General features: G+C 44.1%; 1 pseudogene; it reads right to left on the minus strand.

The window, feature by feature from the left end:
* Window positions 1-343: 343 nt before the first annotated feature.
* LOC140411389 (beta-1,3-galactosyl-O-glycosyl-glycoprotein beta-1,6-N-acetylglucosaminyltransferase 3-like) lies at window positions 344-5,769 on the minus strand (annotated as a pseudogene).
* Between the last annotated feature and the right edge of the window lie 12,659 nt (window positions 5,770-18,428).

Here is an 18,428-nt window from a genome sequence, read left to right on the forward strand (position 1 = left end):
ATGGGCATTGAAATCTATTATTTCCCAATTCATAGATCTAGCGACTGCAAGAATCTGGCAACTAACGATTGTCTTCCGCTGCTCCAACATGTCTGACTTTCATCTTTACTACACTGGAAATGCGATATTTAACCGTTATTACAATCCTATTGATGAGCATGCTACAAGCAGAACGAAATATATCCCTAATCCAACATAGTTTTAAAAGAAAACACGATAAATTGAGCAAATAGCAAAGCTGATTATACGTTCACCTCCTGCGCTATATTTCGGCATTATTCTTAAGTACATTGAACTACGCTTCTTGATGCGGTTGCTCTCATAGTCCTGAATGCTGCCCAGCTCAATTTATACCCATTTGATACGAACCGGCAATTCTTTGAATTGTTTTATATCGCGCATATTCCTCCATACATTCGACAGCCAAATTGTCCACTCCAGAATCAAATTTGTTGGCGAACATAGGTTCCTGTTGAACTATCCATTGTAGATCCGCTGACGCATAAACACAAACCTCACGGCGGTACTTTCCTTTGCAATGCGAATAAGAGGCTCCTTTCTCAATATCACCAGCATCAGAAGACCACTTTATTACTCGTGTTACAACTGGGTTGTCATTCCTGTGTTGCCTGGGAAGGAATGGACTTGAGCCGGGTACTTCAGACATTCTCTGCAGCGTTGCCCATACGTGTTCATCAGGACTGTAGGTGTCCTTGGACCAATTGAAAAACGCCTGGATTTTCGAGTTTACAAATAAAGTCCTCACAAATTCTCTGGTGACGTGAATGTATGCCCCCCCAAAAAAAAAATATGGGGCTCCGTATGGGCGGGGGCTTCTTCTTTCGATCTGTTACGACAACAGTTTTACGGGTTTCATATTTATATTCCCATCGTTTCTGAAATTCAACACAAATAACAAGCATTTTCTCATTTTGAAACGTAATCTCATTTTCCCATCACACGAAAAACTGCTCAGTGATAATGCAAGATGTCCATTGCCTGCTTGGCTTTAGGTATTACCTACTCGCTTTGCTGATGCACATTTTAGGTGGTTGTTTTTAATCCCTAGGTGTAAAGAGGAAGCAAATCAGAAATTTCGAAGGATGGTTTTATTGTTGCCAATGGTCTACTGTTGGGCAGTGAATGGACATGGAGAATGAGATTCGCTCAGTTCATTGAGGCAGCATTATTTCAGTGAATGGCGCACATCACTATTCGAAACGTGACATCAATAAATACAATTATCAGTCACATTTAACAGGAAGTTCAGTAGCTTAAAATAATCTAATCTACAGTAGCAGCAACGGTTCCATTTATGATGGTAATGTGTGGAAAGCGTTGCAAATACTGTAAACACGATGTTGTCATCGTGCTGAGACGATCGGACAGGACTAATTTCACTCGATTACTTAATGCACAGGCCCAAGAGAATGTGCTGAGTGCAATGTTTGAGTTCCCATAGAAACAGAGAAACGTGTAAAATATATGAGGAGGCCATTCGGACCTTCAAGCCTACTCCGCCACTCATTATAATAATGGTTGACCTTCCAACTCAATAGCCTCATCCCACGTTCCCCCAGAGTTGTTGATACTCTTCGCCCGACGGATTTCTGTAACTGCTTCTTTAACATATACAGCGTTTTGGCCTCAACTACTTTCAGTGGTAACGAATTCCACAGGCTCGCCACCCTCTGAATGAAGAGGTTTCTCCATCTATCTGACCTAAATGGTCAACATCGTATGCTTAGATAGGGACCCTTATTTCTGGACATCCCCGCCATCGGGAACATACTTTCTTCAATGGTCTGCTGGTAGAATCGAACTGCAATGATAAGTCAGGGATGTGATTCTAATCTCAATAATGCCTCCATGAAACTGGCCTTTACTATTCAACAAAGGGCACATTTTCTTACAAGTGCCCTTGTGAGAATTCCTTCGGCAATTTATTTCATATTATTCATCTGTACTGGCCAACAGCTGACGTGAACTTTACACAAATGGGAGTGACTCATAATTCTTCTCTGAACTGGTCGAGCTAGCAACTCAGTTCAATATCACTTGCAAATGGGTAATCATCCACGTCCCATGAAATAATTACTAAAACTCCACCTGTTCATTCAAGAATAAGGGCCTTCAGGCATCAGGGAATCTTACTCGATATTACAATGAGCTCTTGATTCACCAATCTGCTGAACTATGAGACTGAGACCACCTGGAGGAGATATCCCCGTATCATTGTGTCTGCATATGCAGTCAGGTCTTGCGATAGTCTGACGTTGACCAAGTGTCATTGTATAAAACATTTGATGAACATATGGTAGGAACATAGCAACAGGAGTAAGACTTTCAGCCCCTTGAGACTGTACTACCATTCAATGAAATCATGGCTGATCTGTGACATACCTCCCTTCGGCACATTGCCCTTAATATCTTTGCTTGACAAAATTCTATCTATCTCACATTTAAAATTTTAAAAACTGACCTTGTTTCAGTTGCTGTTTGTGGGAGAGGGTTCCAAACATTTACCTCCCTTTCTATACATGTCTCCTGGATGGCCTCGCCCGAATGGTTAGGCTATGCCACTAGTTTATAAAGAACAACCAGTCGAAATAACTTATCGGTATCGAAACTGTCTTTCCCTGTTAATATCTTGAATACTTCGTGAGATCACCCCGTGACCTTCAATCCTCAGTGAAAACGTGTCGAATTTGAGTACGCTCTCCTCGTAACTGAACCCCTGTAATACAGGTATCGCTGTTTTTCAAATCTAGCCTGCTCGAAGGCCAAAATGTCCTTCCTGAGCTATGATGCCCAGAATTGCTCACTGAGCTCCATAGAATCATATAATGTACAATGCAGAAGGAGGTCGTTTGGCCCATCGAGTCTGCATCGGCCCTTGGAAAGAGCACCGCACTTAAGCGCACACTGCCACTCTATCCCCGTTACCCAGTCACCCAACCTAATCTTTTTGGACACTAAGGGCAATTTAGCATAGCCAATTCACCGAACCTGCACAACTTTGGATCGTGGGAGGATCGTGGGAGGAAATCAGAGCACCCGGAGGAAACCCACGCAGACATGAAGGTAACATACAGACTCCGCATAGACAGTAACCCAAGCCGGGAATCAAAACTGGGACCCTGGAGCTGTGAAGCAACTGTGCTAATCACTGGGCTCCCGTACTTCCCAAGTGGGTTCTAACCAGGATTTTGTGCATCTGCAGCATAATTACCGTGAATTTATATTCTGACCCTCTACATATAAAAGCCAGCATTATATTGGCCGTTTTAAATATTTTCGGTACTTACTGAAACCTTAAGGATATATGCGCCTGAGCCCCCTAGTCTTTTGGACATCCACTGAACATAGCCTCTTTCCATTTAGAGAGTACTCTGCTCAATTCTTTTTTGGTCCTAAGTGGATAACGTAACATTTTCTTGCATTAAATTCCATCTGCCACAATATTTCCCATTCAGCTAGTCTGTCAATATCTCCTTGCAATTTTAAGCTACCGTCTGTCTTGTGCGCAATGCCACCCAACATTGCATCATTCGCAAATTCTGTTAGCTGATTTTCTCTGGCATCATCCAAGACATAAATGAACAGTGTAAATGATTGATGTACCCGCACAGATATCTGCGGTACACCACTAGTCACCTCCTTCCAATCAGAGGAATAGCTATTATCCCCACCCCCAGCTCCATGTGCTTCCTTCTTGGTGAGCAGTCTCTTCTGTGGGACATTATCAAATTCCTTCTGGAAGTCCATACAAATGACATTCACAGACAGTCTCATGTCCAGTACCTTCGACACCTCTTCAAAAAGTCCAAATATATTAGTTAGGTATGACCTGCGCACCACGAATGCATGCTGGCTCTACAAGGTCGACCAATATTTTTCAAGGTGCTCAGTTACCCCATCCCTGATTGTAGCCTCCAGCAATTTTTCCATCATAGATTTAGGCTAACTGGTTTCTAATTCGCTGATTCCCTGTTTCATTCTTCTTTAAAAAAGGAGTCACATTTATAAACTTTCAAGCCAGAGGGTCTACTCTTGAATCAAATGAGATCTGAAAGATTATTGTTTGGACATCTACAATGCGCTCCCCTTTTCCATTAACACCATCGGATGGAAACCGTCAGATACTGGGGATTTTCTACACTTTAGTTCCAATACTTTCTGTACTTACGCCACTTGTATTAAGTCCGTCCTCGATTGACTATTTTTTTCGGTGCTTCGGTAAGTTATACTCATTTGCCACTGTAAAAACTGTGGCCAAGTAATTATTCAACATGTCTGCCATTTCCCTTTGATCGCTGACAGTATCTCCATTTTCTGCTTTTCGTGGGCGAACATTCCTTTTCACCACCCGCTTTTCCTTTTTATAAATATAAAATGTATTTTTAATGCGTTTGCTGTCCCTTGCACGTTTCCTTTCATAATCTCTTTTAGTCGCTCTTACAAGCTGCTTTGTGACGTTTGCTAGACCTTGTACTTTAACGGATCTATACTATATATTTTATTTTTGTAAGCCCATTCTTTTAATTTTATGCTGCCCCTAACCTCTTTAGTTATCAATTGTATGCTTTTTTGTGAAGCATATAGTGAATGCATTTTTATAATTTACAATTGTGTATACTGCTTCCCGGAGGTCCAGCCCAGATTTTCAGTGTCTCCTATGATAATGTTGACGGAAAGAAACGTTGAGAGAGAGTGGATGCACAGAAACGGGGAGATTGGAGATTAATTTGACGCCCTAAATGAAATGACACGATTACCTTTTTGTATGTTTGAGGGGGTACTGAATCCATAACATTTGAGCCATTCATGGCCATGAGGTTGTTCGCTATCTCCAAGTTAGTTTTCATTGGGAAGTTCTGGCCGCAGACATTCGTGAGGTATTTCCATGGGACTGGGCTCCGCAGTAGCTCTTTCATGCAGTTGAGATCAGCCTGAACAAGGGACCATGAGGCGTCGACTCCAATTTACAGACAATGAAGACATTACCGAAGCAGAATGCAATGGAATGGACAGCCAAGAGAAATAATTTTGTAGACTTCTTGTCCACATGGGCACAGTACACATTATGTGGCGCGTAAATGCTTCTTAGGAGCCTCTCAAATATTTCAATGTTGGTATGGATCACCATAGAATAGGCCAGAGGGAAATCCCGTTCCTGAGGAATTAAAGTGAAAGTGATGTATTAGCGGGTTTTAGCAAAATGGTCGCAGTCCCGGGTTATTGATAAATAATCGAATTCACTGAAGACCTTATGTTTTTTGCCGATGATGACCGGCTTTAAACGGGCGTTTGAGACAGCTTCCGGATCACCACTTAATATCTTCCAACAATTCGAGTTTTTTCTTGTCAGATTGAGGGATTCATATCGCATATCGTACGCTCGTGTCAGTTTAGTTGGATTCCAAAACAATGTTCTCCAGATAAGGTATAGACATGCCACAGTTACTCCAAACAGTATTGGCACTCGACGCAATCGACTGTGAACTCACTGATTCCACATTCTGACTTTTGCTTTTCTTCCCCAAAGGTATGACAAACGGTTTATGGTAATCCAATTCGCGGATTCAGTTCGTATGCAGGTATACAGATGAACAAATGTTGATCATGAAAAAACGCTTTGTGCAAATGGCTTGCTACGTTTGAAACACAGGATATCCTCATATCTGACCTCCTACCGGGAAACGACAAGGTTTCGTTCTTCGGAATTCATCCTGACGACCTGCTTGACTGTTTTCACCTGATCGTCATATTTAGTCTTGTTTTCTTGTCAGTATTTCCGCTCAGGCAGACTTCCCACCTCTCCACACTCTTACTCTCAGAACACCAGCCTTCAAGGTTACTCAGTGTCTCAGTTGGGCTTTATAGAGTTTCGTGATTTGCTCTCGATAATTTTTGAGAATAGGTGTCAACATCAGGAAATTGCTGTCACGGAGTTGACACATTCTTTATTGATTTTTATTTTTCCTTTAATTAGGCATTTCTGTCAACTTTCATCACAAGAGGCAACGCAAATCTTGTGGCGGTAATCTAAACACGTTCAAGGTCTTAGCAGACAGGTGGGAGAAAATCAAAACCATCCTTAATTCAACATGGGAGAATCGCGTCAAAGAGCAGCGTGATAAAAAATACGCATTTAAATAAAAAAATTTCCATTTTGCATGTCTCACATCGTTTTAAAGCCAACTAACTATTTTTGAATTACAATGCAGTACTTAATGAACCAGAGTAGTGTCCACTACTTTAAATCCTAATTTGCATGCTGTTCCGCAGAACAGGGCAGTGCAGCATTCCGCCAGGGCAGGAATGTACAATCAAGCATACCCTCAGTTTTGTCCCTCGTTCGTGCAACAGATCTTTACGAGTGATAAATCTGCATCATTTATTATTGCCCGAAGAGTGCAACATATCCTATATAATGACCAATGGTGCATCAGTCCATCTACTCTGGTGTTCTGAAGGGGTACATCTCATTCTGTGTACTGCTTAGAATTGTATTTATTTAGATAATACAAATATTTGATGCAAAACAATACTCCCCTTAATTTTTGAATTTAGGATCGGGTATCCTGCATTTAATTTATAGAGGGGAGTCCTACGCGATGTTCAGCATTATTTATGTCAATCCAAAATAAGTAAAGGGTTTGTACAGGGTCTCGAGCAGTGGAGGCTGCCACCAACTGGCCTGTTTTGAAGGCAGGTGCAACTCCTGCCTTGGTAATTCAAAGCCTGCAATTCGGCACTTGAGGTTTATCAAAAGGAACTCGCCAGTGACATTTCTTGCTTCCCATTCCTTGATCTAAAAGTGGAATTATTATTTATTTTGTTCAGGAAGGCCAGTCCATATAAGGCACCGAGATTGAGCAGATCATCGTGGAGTGGCAAATGAGGTGCTGCAGCGACGCTTTCCTAGACCCACCTGGCCCTAGCCAGTCGCGCGTGTGCGTGTGGACGTGACTCGCATGAGAACAGGGATCCAGAGATGGGATTGATCAGCTGAGGAAAGCTGTCATGATGCTATTGTTTCACTAAAACGGCGTGGCTACAAGGGAATCAGGATCTCCAGATAAAATTGTCAGGATGTAAATATTTCGAATAAATAGTGCCTTAAAACAAGAGATGGGGTTTCTGCATTGTACGGACAACAAGCAGTGGAAAGGAGGTAGAGGAATAAATGCACAGCAACATTAAGGAGTTCAGCGAAACAAAATGATTAATATTAACGATATAGGACTTCAACAGTCGTCACGTTAATTACACAGAGGATTTATATTAAAGGAACAATGGATTCGAACTCAAACAATGTGTCGCAGGTTCCATTCTAACCCAGAATGTAAAGAGGCCAAAAACGGAAGATTCAACATCAGACCTTTCTCTTTTATTCATCTCCTTCGACTTGAGCATCGCTGACTCGGCCAGCCCTTATTGTCCAACCCTAATTACCATTCAGAAAATGATGGAGAGCTGGCTCCTTGAACCGCTGCAGCCCGTGTGGTATATGGACACCTACAGTGCAGTTATTGAGGGAGTTTCAGCGACATTGAAGAACGACAGCATATCTTCAAGTCATGATGGGGCTGGCTTGGACGGGAACTTCCAGATGTTGCCTAAGATAATGCAATGATCAGGGAACATTTCTACCTGTGAGCTCCTAATGGAAGGAGGGTAATTGATGTAATAGCTGGAGATTGTGGGGCCCAGGCCACTACGATGTCGAACTCCTACAAAGATGGCTTGGAGCTGACATGATTAACCTCCAGCAACCAAAGCCGTTTTCCTTTATGCTCTCTCTAGTTAGCAATCGTGAATGCGGCAGAGCACATAAGAGTAGGTGAGGTGAGGGGGGTGGGGGGGGGGGGGGGGGTGGGGGGGGGGGGGTGATTCGTTCATGGTACAACAAAATGTTTTAATTCAAAAATATAGAATAACACGTTTCTGACTAAAATCAAATAAATAGATTGATGCTAAGTTTGTTTCAGAAGGCTAAGCAATGGAACCTGGGAGAAAAGGCGTAATTGGTTGGAAAATAATAGTTCCTGTCTCTCTGAAAGGAACAGAAATCAGGTACAATTGTGTCCAGAAGTAAATTAAGCTTCTGCTCCGCTCACACCCCACCCTCCTTATCCACTAAAGATTTTACACACAATCAGGGACAGAATTTAAGGAATTTCGCATAGCAATGCAACAGCACGAATGTAGAAAAATCACCCTACAAGTAATATTGAATAAATTCTGACCTGTGGGGCGATGGCTGCGGATATAATGCTGCATTGTCGGAGCCACAATACGTTGCACACCTGCGGGGTAATTACAGAGGGGAAGAATCATTGTCGGATTTTCATTAATGACGGTGTGCTGCAATGTGTGAAGAGTCAGCACATTGGGGACCCTGCGCTATTGAAGGGTGAGTGATGCGGTATTGATCTGGGCGGCTCGGTCGTGCAGTGATTAGAACTGCTTTACCACAGTGCCAGGGACACGGGTTCAATTCTGCTTTGGGTGACTATCTGTGTGCAGTTTGCACGTTCTCCCCGCGTCTGCGTCGGTTCCTCTGGGTTCTCCGGTTTGCTCCCACTGTCCAAATAATAATACTCTTTATTGTCTCAAGTAGGCTTACATTAACACAAACAAAGAACAAAGAACAAAGAAATGTACAGCACAGGAACAGGCCCTTCGGCCCTCCAAGCCCGTGCCGACCATACTGCCCGACTAAACTACAATCTTCTACACTTCCTGGGTCCGTATCCTTCTATTCCCATCCTATTCATATATTTGTCAAGATGCCCCTTAAATGTCCCTATCGTCCCTGCCTCCACTACCTCCTCCGGTAGTGAGTTCCAGGCACCCACTACCCTCTGCGTAAAAAACTTGCCTCGTACATCTACTCTAAACTTTGCCCCTCTCACCTTAAACCTATGCCCCCTAGTAATTGACCCCTCTACTCTGGGGAAAAGCCTCTGACTATCCACTCTGTCTATGCCCCTCATAATTTTGTATACCTCTATCAGGTCGCCCCTCAACCTCCTTCGTTCCAGTGAGAACAAACCGAGTTTATTCAATCGCTCCTCATAGCTTATGCCCTCCATACCAGGCAACATTCTGGTAAATCTCTTCTGCACCCTCTCTAAAGCCTCCACATCCTTCTGGTAGTGTGGCGACCAGAATTGAACACTATACTCCAAGTGTGGCCTAACTAAGGTTCTATACAGCTGCAACATGACTTGCCAATTCTTATACTCAATGCCCCGGCCAATGAAGGCAAGCATGCCGTATGCCTTCTTGACTACCTTCTCCACCTGTGTAGCCCCTTTCAGTGATCTGTGGACCTGTACTCCTAGATCTCTTTGACTTTCAATACTCCTGAGGGTTCTACCATTCACTGTATATTCCCTACCTGCATTAGCCCTTCCAAAATGCATTACCTCACATTTGTCCAGGTTAAACTCCATCTGCCATCTCTCCGCCCAAGTCTCCAGACAATCTAAATCCTGCTGTATCCTCAGACAGTCCTCATCGCTATCCGCAATTCCACCAACCTTTGTGTCGTCTGCAAACTTACTAATCAGACCAGTTACATTTTCCTCCAAATCATTTATATATACTACAAAGAGCAAAGGTCCCAGCACTGATCCCTGTGGAACACCACTGGTCACAGCCCTCCAATTAGAAAAGCATCCCTCCATTGCTACCCTCTGCCTTCTATGGCCTAGCCAGTTCTGTATCCACCTTGCCAGTTCACCCCTGATCCCGTGTGACTTCACCTTTTGTACTAGTCTACCATGAGGGACCTTGTCAAAGGCCTTACTGAAGTCCATATAGACAACATCTACTGCCCTACCTGCATCAATCATCTTAGTGACCTCCTCGAAAAACTCGATCAAGTTAGTGAGACACGACCTCCCCTTCACAAAACCGTGCTGCCTCTCACTAATACGTCCATTTGCTTCCAAATGGGAGTAGATCCTGTCTCGAAGAATTCTCTCCAGTAATTTCCCTACCACTGAAGTAAGGCTCACCGGCCTGTAGTTCCCGGGATTATCCCTGCCACCCTTCTTAAACAGAGGAACAACATTGGCTATTCTCCAGTCCTCCGGGACATCCCCTGAAGACAGCGAGGATCCAAAGATTTCTGTCAAGGCCTCAGCAATTTCCTCTCCAGCCTCCTTCAGTATTCTGGGGTAGATCCCATCCGGCCCTGGGGACTTATCTACCTTAATATTTTTTAAGACACCCAACACCTCGTCTTTTTGGATCACAATGTGACCCAGGCTATCTACACCCCCTTCTCCAGACTCAACATCTACCAATTCCTTCTCTTTGGTGAATACTGATGCAAAGTATTCATTTAGTACCTCGCCCATTTCCTCTGGCTCCACACATAGATTCCCTTGCCTATCCTTCAGTGGGCCAACCCTTTCCCTGGCTACCCTCTTGCTTTTTATGTAAGTGTAAAAAGCCTTGGGATTTTCCTTAACCCTATTTGCCAATGACTTTTCATGACCCCTTCTAGCCCTCCTGACTCCTTGCTTAAGTTCCTTCCTACTTTCCTTATATGCCACACAGGCTTCGTCTGTTCCCAGCCTTTTAGCCCTGACAAATGCCTCCTTTTTCTTTTTGACGAGGCCTACAATATCATTCGTCATCCAAGGTTCCCGAAAATTGCCGTATTTATCTTTCTTCCTCACAGGAACATGCCTGTCCTGTATTCCTTTCAACTGACACTTGAAAGCCTCCCACATGTCAGATGTTGATTTGCCCTCAAACATCCGCCCCCAATATATGTTCTTCAGTTCCCGCCTAATATTGTTATAATTAGCCTTCCCCCAATTTAGCACATTCATCCTCGGACCACTCTTATCCTTGTCCACCAGTACTTTAAAACTTACTGAATTGTGGTCACTGTTACCGAAATGCTCCCCTACTGAAACATCTACCACCTGGCCGGGCTCATTCCCCAATACCAGGTCCAGTACCGCCCCTACCCTAGTTGGACTGTTTACATATTGTTTTAAGAAGCCCTCCTGGATGCTCCTTACAAACTCTGCCCCGTCTAAGCCCCTGGCACTAAGTGAGTCCCAGTCAATATTGGGGAAGTTGAAGTCTCCCATCACCACAACCCTGTTGTTTTTACTCTTTTCCAAAATCTGTCTACCTATCTGCTCCTCTATCTCCCGCTGGCTGTTGGGAGGCCTGTAGTATACCCCCAACATTGTGACTGCACCCTTCTTATTCCTGATCTCTACCCATATAGCCTCACTGCCCTCTGAGGTGTCCTCTCGCTGTATAGCTGTGATACTCTCCTGAACAAGTAGCGCAACTCCGCCTCCCCTTTTACATCCCCCTCTATCCCGCCTGAAACATCTAAATCCTGGAACGTTTAGCTGCCAATCCTGCCCTTCCCTCAACCAGGTCTCTGTAATGGCAACAACATCATAGTTCCAAGTACTAATCCAAGCTCTAAGTTCATCTGCCTTACCCGTAATGCTCCTTGCATTAAAACATATGCACTTCAGGCCACCAGACCCGCTGTGTTCAGCAACTTCTCCCCGTCTGCTCTGCCTCAGAGCCACACTGTCCATATTCCCTAGTTCTCCCTCAACGCTCTCACCTTCTGACCTATTGCTCCCGTGCCCACCCCCCTGCCATACTAGTTTAAACCCTCCCGTGTGACACTAGCAAATCTCGCGGCCAGGATATTTATGCCTCTCCGGTTTAGATGCAACCCGTCCATCTTATACAGGTCACACCTGCCCCGGAAGAGCTCCCAGTGGTCCAGATAACCGAAACCCTCCCTCCTACACCAGCTGTTTAGCCACGTGTTTGTCTGCTCTATCTTCCTATTTCTAGCCTCACTGGCACGTGGCACAGGGAGTAATCCCGAGATTACAACCCTCGAGGTCCTGTCTTTTAACTTTCTGCCTAGCTCCCTGAACTCCTGCTGCAGGACCTCATGCCTCTTCCTGCCTATGTCGTTAGTACCAATATGTACAACGACCTCTACCTGTTTGCCCTCCCCCTTCAGGATTCCCTCTACCCGTTCGGAGACATCCTGGACCCTGGCACCAGGGAGGCAACATACCATCCTGGAGTCTCTTTCACGTCCACAGAAGCGCCTATCTGTTCCCCTGACTATAGAGTCCCCTATAACTATTACTCTTCTGCGCTTTGACCCTCCCTTCTGAACATCAGAGCCAGCCGTGGTGCCACTGCTCTGGCTGCTGCTGTTTTCCCCTGATAGGCTATCCCCCCCGACAGTATCCAAAGGGGTATACCTGTTCGAGAGGGGGACAACCACAGGGGATTCCTGCACTGACTGCCTGCCCTTTCTGGTGGTCACCCATTTCTCTGCCTGCACCTTGGGTGTGACCACACTTACATAACTGCGATCTATGACGCTTTCCGCCACCTGCATGCTCCTAAGTGCATCCAATTGCTGCTCCAACCGAACCATGCGGTCTGTGAGGAGCTGCAGTTGGGTGCACTTTCTGCAGATGAAGCCATCCAGGACGCTGGAAGCCTCCCGGACCTGCCACATCTCACAGTCAGAGCACAACACTGCAATGAAGGTACTGTGAAATGCCCCTAGTCGCTAATTTCCGGCGTCTGTTGAGATACTTAGAGGGAGAATTCAGAACGTCCAAATTACCGAAGTCTTTGGGGACTTGAGGGAGCAAACCGGAGCAGCAGAAGAAAACCCACGTGGACACAGAGAGAACGTGCAGACTCCACACAGACTGTGACCAAAACCAGGAATCGAATCTGGGACGCTGGAGCGGTGAAGCAACTATGCCTTGTGCTATGATGCTGCGCATGTTAGGTGCACGTCAGAATAATGTGCACGTTAACTGGGTTGGCCATGCTAAATTGCCCTTTGACATCCAATGGTGGTTAAATTAGGTGGAGTTCTGTTGTTAGGGCAGGTGAGTGGACCTATACACGGTGCTATTTCTGAGGGTTTGAGAAGACCTGTGGGCCGAATAGCCTAATTCTGCATTGTAGGAATGCATTGGTATGTATTCAATTTAACGGTTCAATGCTTAATTTCCAGAGATTGCATGAGGAACGTGATCTTTACTCTCAGAAGGTCAATGTTGTCCGAGAGTCAGGATGAGCAGCAATTTGTGATTCTCATTACTGATCGGGTGCCTTCTAGTGGCATCGGTAGTGAGGAAGTGTTTTGCTGTCATAAGCGGAATATCATTGATAGGTATACTGCCAGAAGGCCGTTAATATGGTTGCACAGGAAATATGTTCCAGTTAAAGGAAACAAAAAGCCTAAACATCATGTATGAGTAAATTCATAAGAGAACAATTGAGGAAGAGGAAAGGGACATCTGAAGATATGAAACAAAACGAATTAGGAGATCCATCAAAGGCACACTAATAAGGAAGGGGAGAGGATGAATGAAATTAAATTCTCAGGAACCGAGAACAACGTTATTTACGGTCAAAGCGATCAGATGTGATGATATCTCAGGGAAGAATATAAAGATAACATGAATATGAATTCACTGTTCCGCTTTAATCTTTAGCACTTAGGTGCACAGGTGCTATTTGAAGTAAATAATAATAATCTGTATTATTGTCACAAGTAGGCGGACATAAACAGTGCAATGAAGTTACTGCGAGATGAGTAATGAGATCAATGCATTGACAATAATACATGTAAACGAAATGCATAGAATATACAGATGGAACTCTGAATATAAAATTACAAGTTCAAATGGACTGCATGTATACATTCTTTAAAAAATCAAGGAAAAAGATAGCAGGGCATCAGTACTCATATGTAATAATTTGTTGTCTAATGAGGCTAATTGGACAGGCTGGGCTTGTTTCCACTGGAGTTTATAAGAGTGAGGTGTGCCTTGATTTATGTGATAAAGATCCTGAATGTTGTAACAGGGAGACATGGAACTGATGATCCCTATTGTGCGTGAGTCCAGAACTAGGGGGCACAGTTTTCAAATTCGGGGTCCGGGTTACACAAAATGAGATATTTTTCTAAGAGAGAGTTTTGCGACTTTGGAACCCGTTGCCTCAGAAGATTGTGGAAGTGGGATAACTGAACATTTTTAGGGTAGAGGTAGGTAGATTATTCTTGGGCGAAGGAATGGAAGGTTATTTGAGGTAGATGGGAATGCGGAACTCAACACAAATGGATCAGCCATGATCTTCTTGAATGGCGGAGAGCGTTTGAATGGCAGAATGGCTCACTTCACCTTTTTTTAGAAGACCTGACGATAACCATGGTTAGGGAATTATGGCCAGGGTATTATGGTGCAGTCAGTTAATATAACTGAATATACCAGAAATACTGCCAAAAAAGAACAAATAGATTTGAATACATCTCTCAAACATGCCTTGAGTAACATAGCTTCTGTGTCTCACCCACAGAAGCTCATTTCAACATGTTACTGTCGTTCCCATTCTTATTCTGTCTGACTCTCTGTTTGTCTGACTCTAGCTCTCTGATACATACATGCTCTCTCGTTTCTTCTAACACGAATATGTCCTCTGTCCACCCGCATTACTGCCCTTACCTTCGAATCATTGGTTTTGCGCCTCTCAGAATGTGTTCCATTCAGGTGACTAGATCGCAATTGTTCAGGCCTGAAATAACCAAGGACAAATTTCTCGGAGGAGAATGCATCGCAACCCCTAGCGACGCGAGCTCGGCGGCTCCGATTCAGAGATTCAGATTGTGACTTACAAATTGGCATTCGTCCCATCCATGTGTGAACCGACCCTCCAAACGGTCATCGTGACCTTGTAGCATTCCCCTAGCTTTCCTGGGTACTCGCTGCACATTTTTAATATACAACTGATTATCTATTTCCCTCTTGAATAGCTCGATTGAACCTGCCTCCACTATAATAATAGCAGTGCATTTCAGACCCGGCCGGAACCACTCGCTGTGTGATTTGTATTTCTCATTATTGTTTATTCATTTGAAAATCATATTATATCTGTGCCCTCTCCTTCTGGGTCATTTTCCGAGCGGGATCACTTTATTCCTTTTTAATTTGTCCACCCCCTTCATGATTTTGAACATCTCTATCAAATTTAATGTCAGACGTCTTCACTTCAAAGAGGAAAGTCCCAACTACGCCAATGTAACCTCACACCTGTGGTTTTCCATCCCAGGATCAACATTTGCGAACCTTTTCCTGCCCTCTACAATGCGTTCACAACCTTCCTATAGCGTGGCACCCAGAAATGCACACAATGCTCCAGCTGAGCTCTAACTATTGCCTTGTATATAATCATCCTAACCTCGTTGCTTTTACAGTTTTTGCTAAATTAACAAAGCCCAGAGTATTGTATGCTTTAATCACTGCTCGATACAGCTGTTATGCCACCTTCAGAATTTTACCCCTTATTTTACTTTTCTTCTTCTTGTTTTTCTCAGCAAAATGCATGATATCACATTACTCCGAATTGAACATCATCTGCCACCTAGCTGCCCACTCCATCAAACTGACTGTATCATTTTGGGGAGACACACAGTTCTCTTCGTATTTTACAATACTTCAGAGTTTTGTGGCATCCATATGCTTTCAATATGCACAGCTTAAATTAGAGTGGAAACAGAGTCTTTGAATATTTTTAATGCAGAGCTCGATAGATTCTCATTTAATAATGGGGTGAATTATCGGGGCGTCGGCAGGAATATGGAATTGAGGTTACATTTGAACCCGCCGTGATCATGATGAATGGGTAGTTGTTGCCCCGGACCGTGATTCTGCCTGGCGAGTCCGCTAAAACTGCTTGCAAGGACGCTGGAATTCCAGCGGGACGGGGTGCGTTGACGGCCAAGGACAAGAGAATCGCACTACTAGTGAATGGCTGGGGAACTCCGGCCCCTAACACGGACGACCGTGTGTATTTCGCACAGAGTGATGATCGACCTGCGCGAGGGTATTGTTGTTTTTTGTCTGAACTGAACTATGTGGTTTGTCGTTAATATTGCATCAATTAGCAAATGATAATATGCTGCACGCTAAGTGAGCGCAGTAACAACAGTAACAAACATAGAACAAAGAACAGCGAAAAACACAGCACAGAAACAGATCCTTCGGCCCTCCAAGTCTACACCAGTCATGGTACCACTCTTGCCAAAGCCTTCAGCACTTCCTGGTGCCGAATCCCTCTATATCCATCCTCTCCATGTATTTGTCGAGATGACATTTGAACACCGTTAATATATCTGCTTCCACAATCTTCCCTAGTAGCGCGTGCCAGGCACTCACCACCCTCCATGGTAAAAACTGCCTCGTGCATCTCCTCTCAATGTTTCATCACCGACCTTAAACATGTTCCCCCTAGTGGCTGACACCACTATCCTGGGAACGGGTGCCCTTCCACTCTATCCTCTCATAATCTTGTAGACCTCTATCATGTCTTCCCTCAACCTCCGTCGTACTAATCAAAACAGTCTGAGTCTATTCGGCCTCTCCGCAGAGTTAAAACCCTCCAGACCGTGGAGCATCCTGGTAAACGTACTCTGCAGCCTCTCCAAAGCCTTGACATCCGTCTGACAGTATGGCGATCAGAATAATGTGCAATATTTCAAGTCCGGCCCTACCAATTTTCAAGACAACTAGAGCGTGACTTGTCAGATTTTATACTCGATGCCCAGTCAAATGAAGGCTAGCATTCCATATGTTTTCTTGACTACCTTGTCCACTTGTGTTGCCACTTTCAAAGATCTGTGGGCCTGTCCGTACAGATCTCTCTAACTTTCTATATTCAGAAGAGTTTTGCCATTCACTGTATATTTACCCTTTTTATTAGACCTATCAAATTGAATGAACGCACATTTGTCTGGATTAAACTCAATTTCCGATTTCTCTGCCCAAATATCCAACCTATCAATGTCACGCTATATCCTCTGACAATCCTCAACACCAGCTGCCGCGCCACCAACCTTGGTTTCATCTGCGAACTTCTAGGTCAGATCAGCTACATTTTCATCCAAACCGTTTATGTATGCTACAAACAATAGAGGTTCAACTGCCGTCCTTGTGGAGCTCCACTAATCACAAACTTCCATTCAGAAAAAAACACATTCTGCGGCAACCCTCTGCCTTCTGTGACTGAGCCAGTTCTGTATCCAACTTGCCGCATCACCTCTGATGCCGTGTGAATTCACCTTTTGTACCGGTCTGCCATGAGGCTTTACTAATGTCCATGTAAACCACATCCACCACCGTCCCCTCATCAATCTTCTTTGGCCCCTCCTCAAAAATCTCGATGAAGTTTGTGAGGCACGACCTCCCCTTCACAAAATCATGCTATCTGTCGCTAGAGTCCTTTTTTTTTCAAAATCGGTATAAATCTTGTCACAGAGAACTCTCTCCAATAATCTACCTACTACCGACATGATGCTCACCGGCCATTCTTTTCCTGGATTATCCCTGCTGCCTTTCTTAAACAGTAGTGTCATATTAGCTATTCTCCAGTCCTCTGGGACCTCATTTGTAGTCAATGAGGATACAAAGATGTCAGCCAAGTCACCAGCACTTCTCCCTTGCTTCCCTCAGTGATCTGGGGTAAATCCCACAAGGCCCAGGTGAGCTATCTATCTAAAGGTATTTTGAAACACCCAATTAGTCCTCCTTTTTGATGTCAACATGATCCAGACTAGACACACCCCCTATCCAAGAACTATGGTCCACAAAATCCCTTTCTTTGCTGAACACTTATGCAAAGTACTCATTTAAAACCTCACACATTTCCTGTGGCTCAACACATATCTTCCCCCCACTATCCTTAAGTGGTTCAATCTTTCCCTGGCCAACCTCTTGCGTTTTACGTATGAAAAAATCTTTTGGGATTCACATTAATCCTGCTTGTCAAGACATTTTCATGGCCCCTCTTAGCCCTCATAATTTCCCGCTTAAGTAGCTTCCTACTTTAAGATTTCGAATGTACCCACTCTTCCATACATAATTTTTCTTTTTTACGAGGTTCAAAATATCCCTCGGTATCCAGGTTAACTCTCCATACTTATCCCGGGGTCTCTCAGGAATGGGCTCTTCCCGAATCCTAATCAACTGTCGCTTTAAAGAGTCCCACATGCCCGATGTTGATTTACCCTCCAACAGCCGCATTCATTCCAAATTCTTCAATTCCTATCTAATGTTATTGTAATTTGCCTTTCTCCAGCTTATCACCTTAACCGAGGATTACCCTCATCCCTATCCAAAAGTATCCTAATTCGTACGGAATTGTGGTCACTACTCGCAAAATCTTCGCCTACTAAAACTTGCACCACCTGTACAGGCTCATTCTCCAATAGCAGATCCAGTACTGCCCCTTACCTTGTTTAAATATCAACATATTGCATCAAGAAGCCTTCCGAGATATGCGTTACGAACTCTGCCTAATCCAAGCCCCAAGCACGA

Source organism: Scyliorhinus torazame, chromosome 4, assembly GCF_047496885.1.
Source record: "Scyliorhinus torazame isolate Kashiwa2021f chromosome 4, sScyTor2.1, whole genome shotgun sequence".
NCBI lineage: Eukaryota > Metazoa > Chordata > Chondrichthyes > Carcharhiniformes > Scyliorhinidae > Scyliorhinus > Scyliorhinus torazame.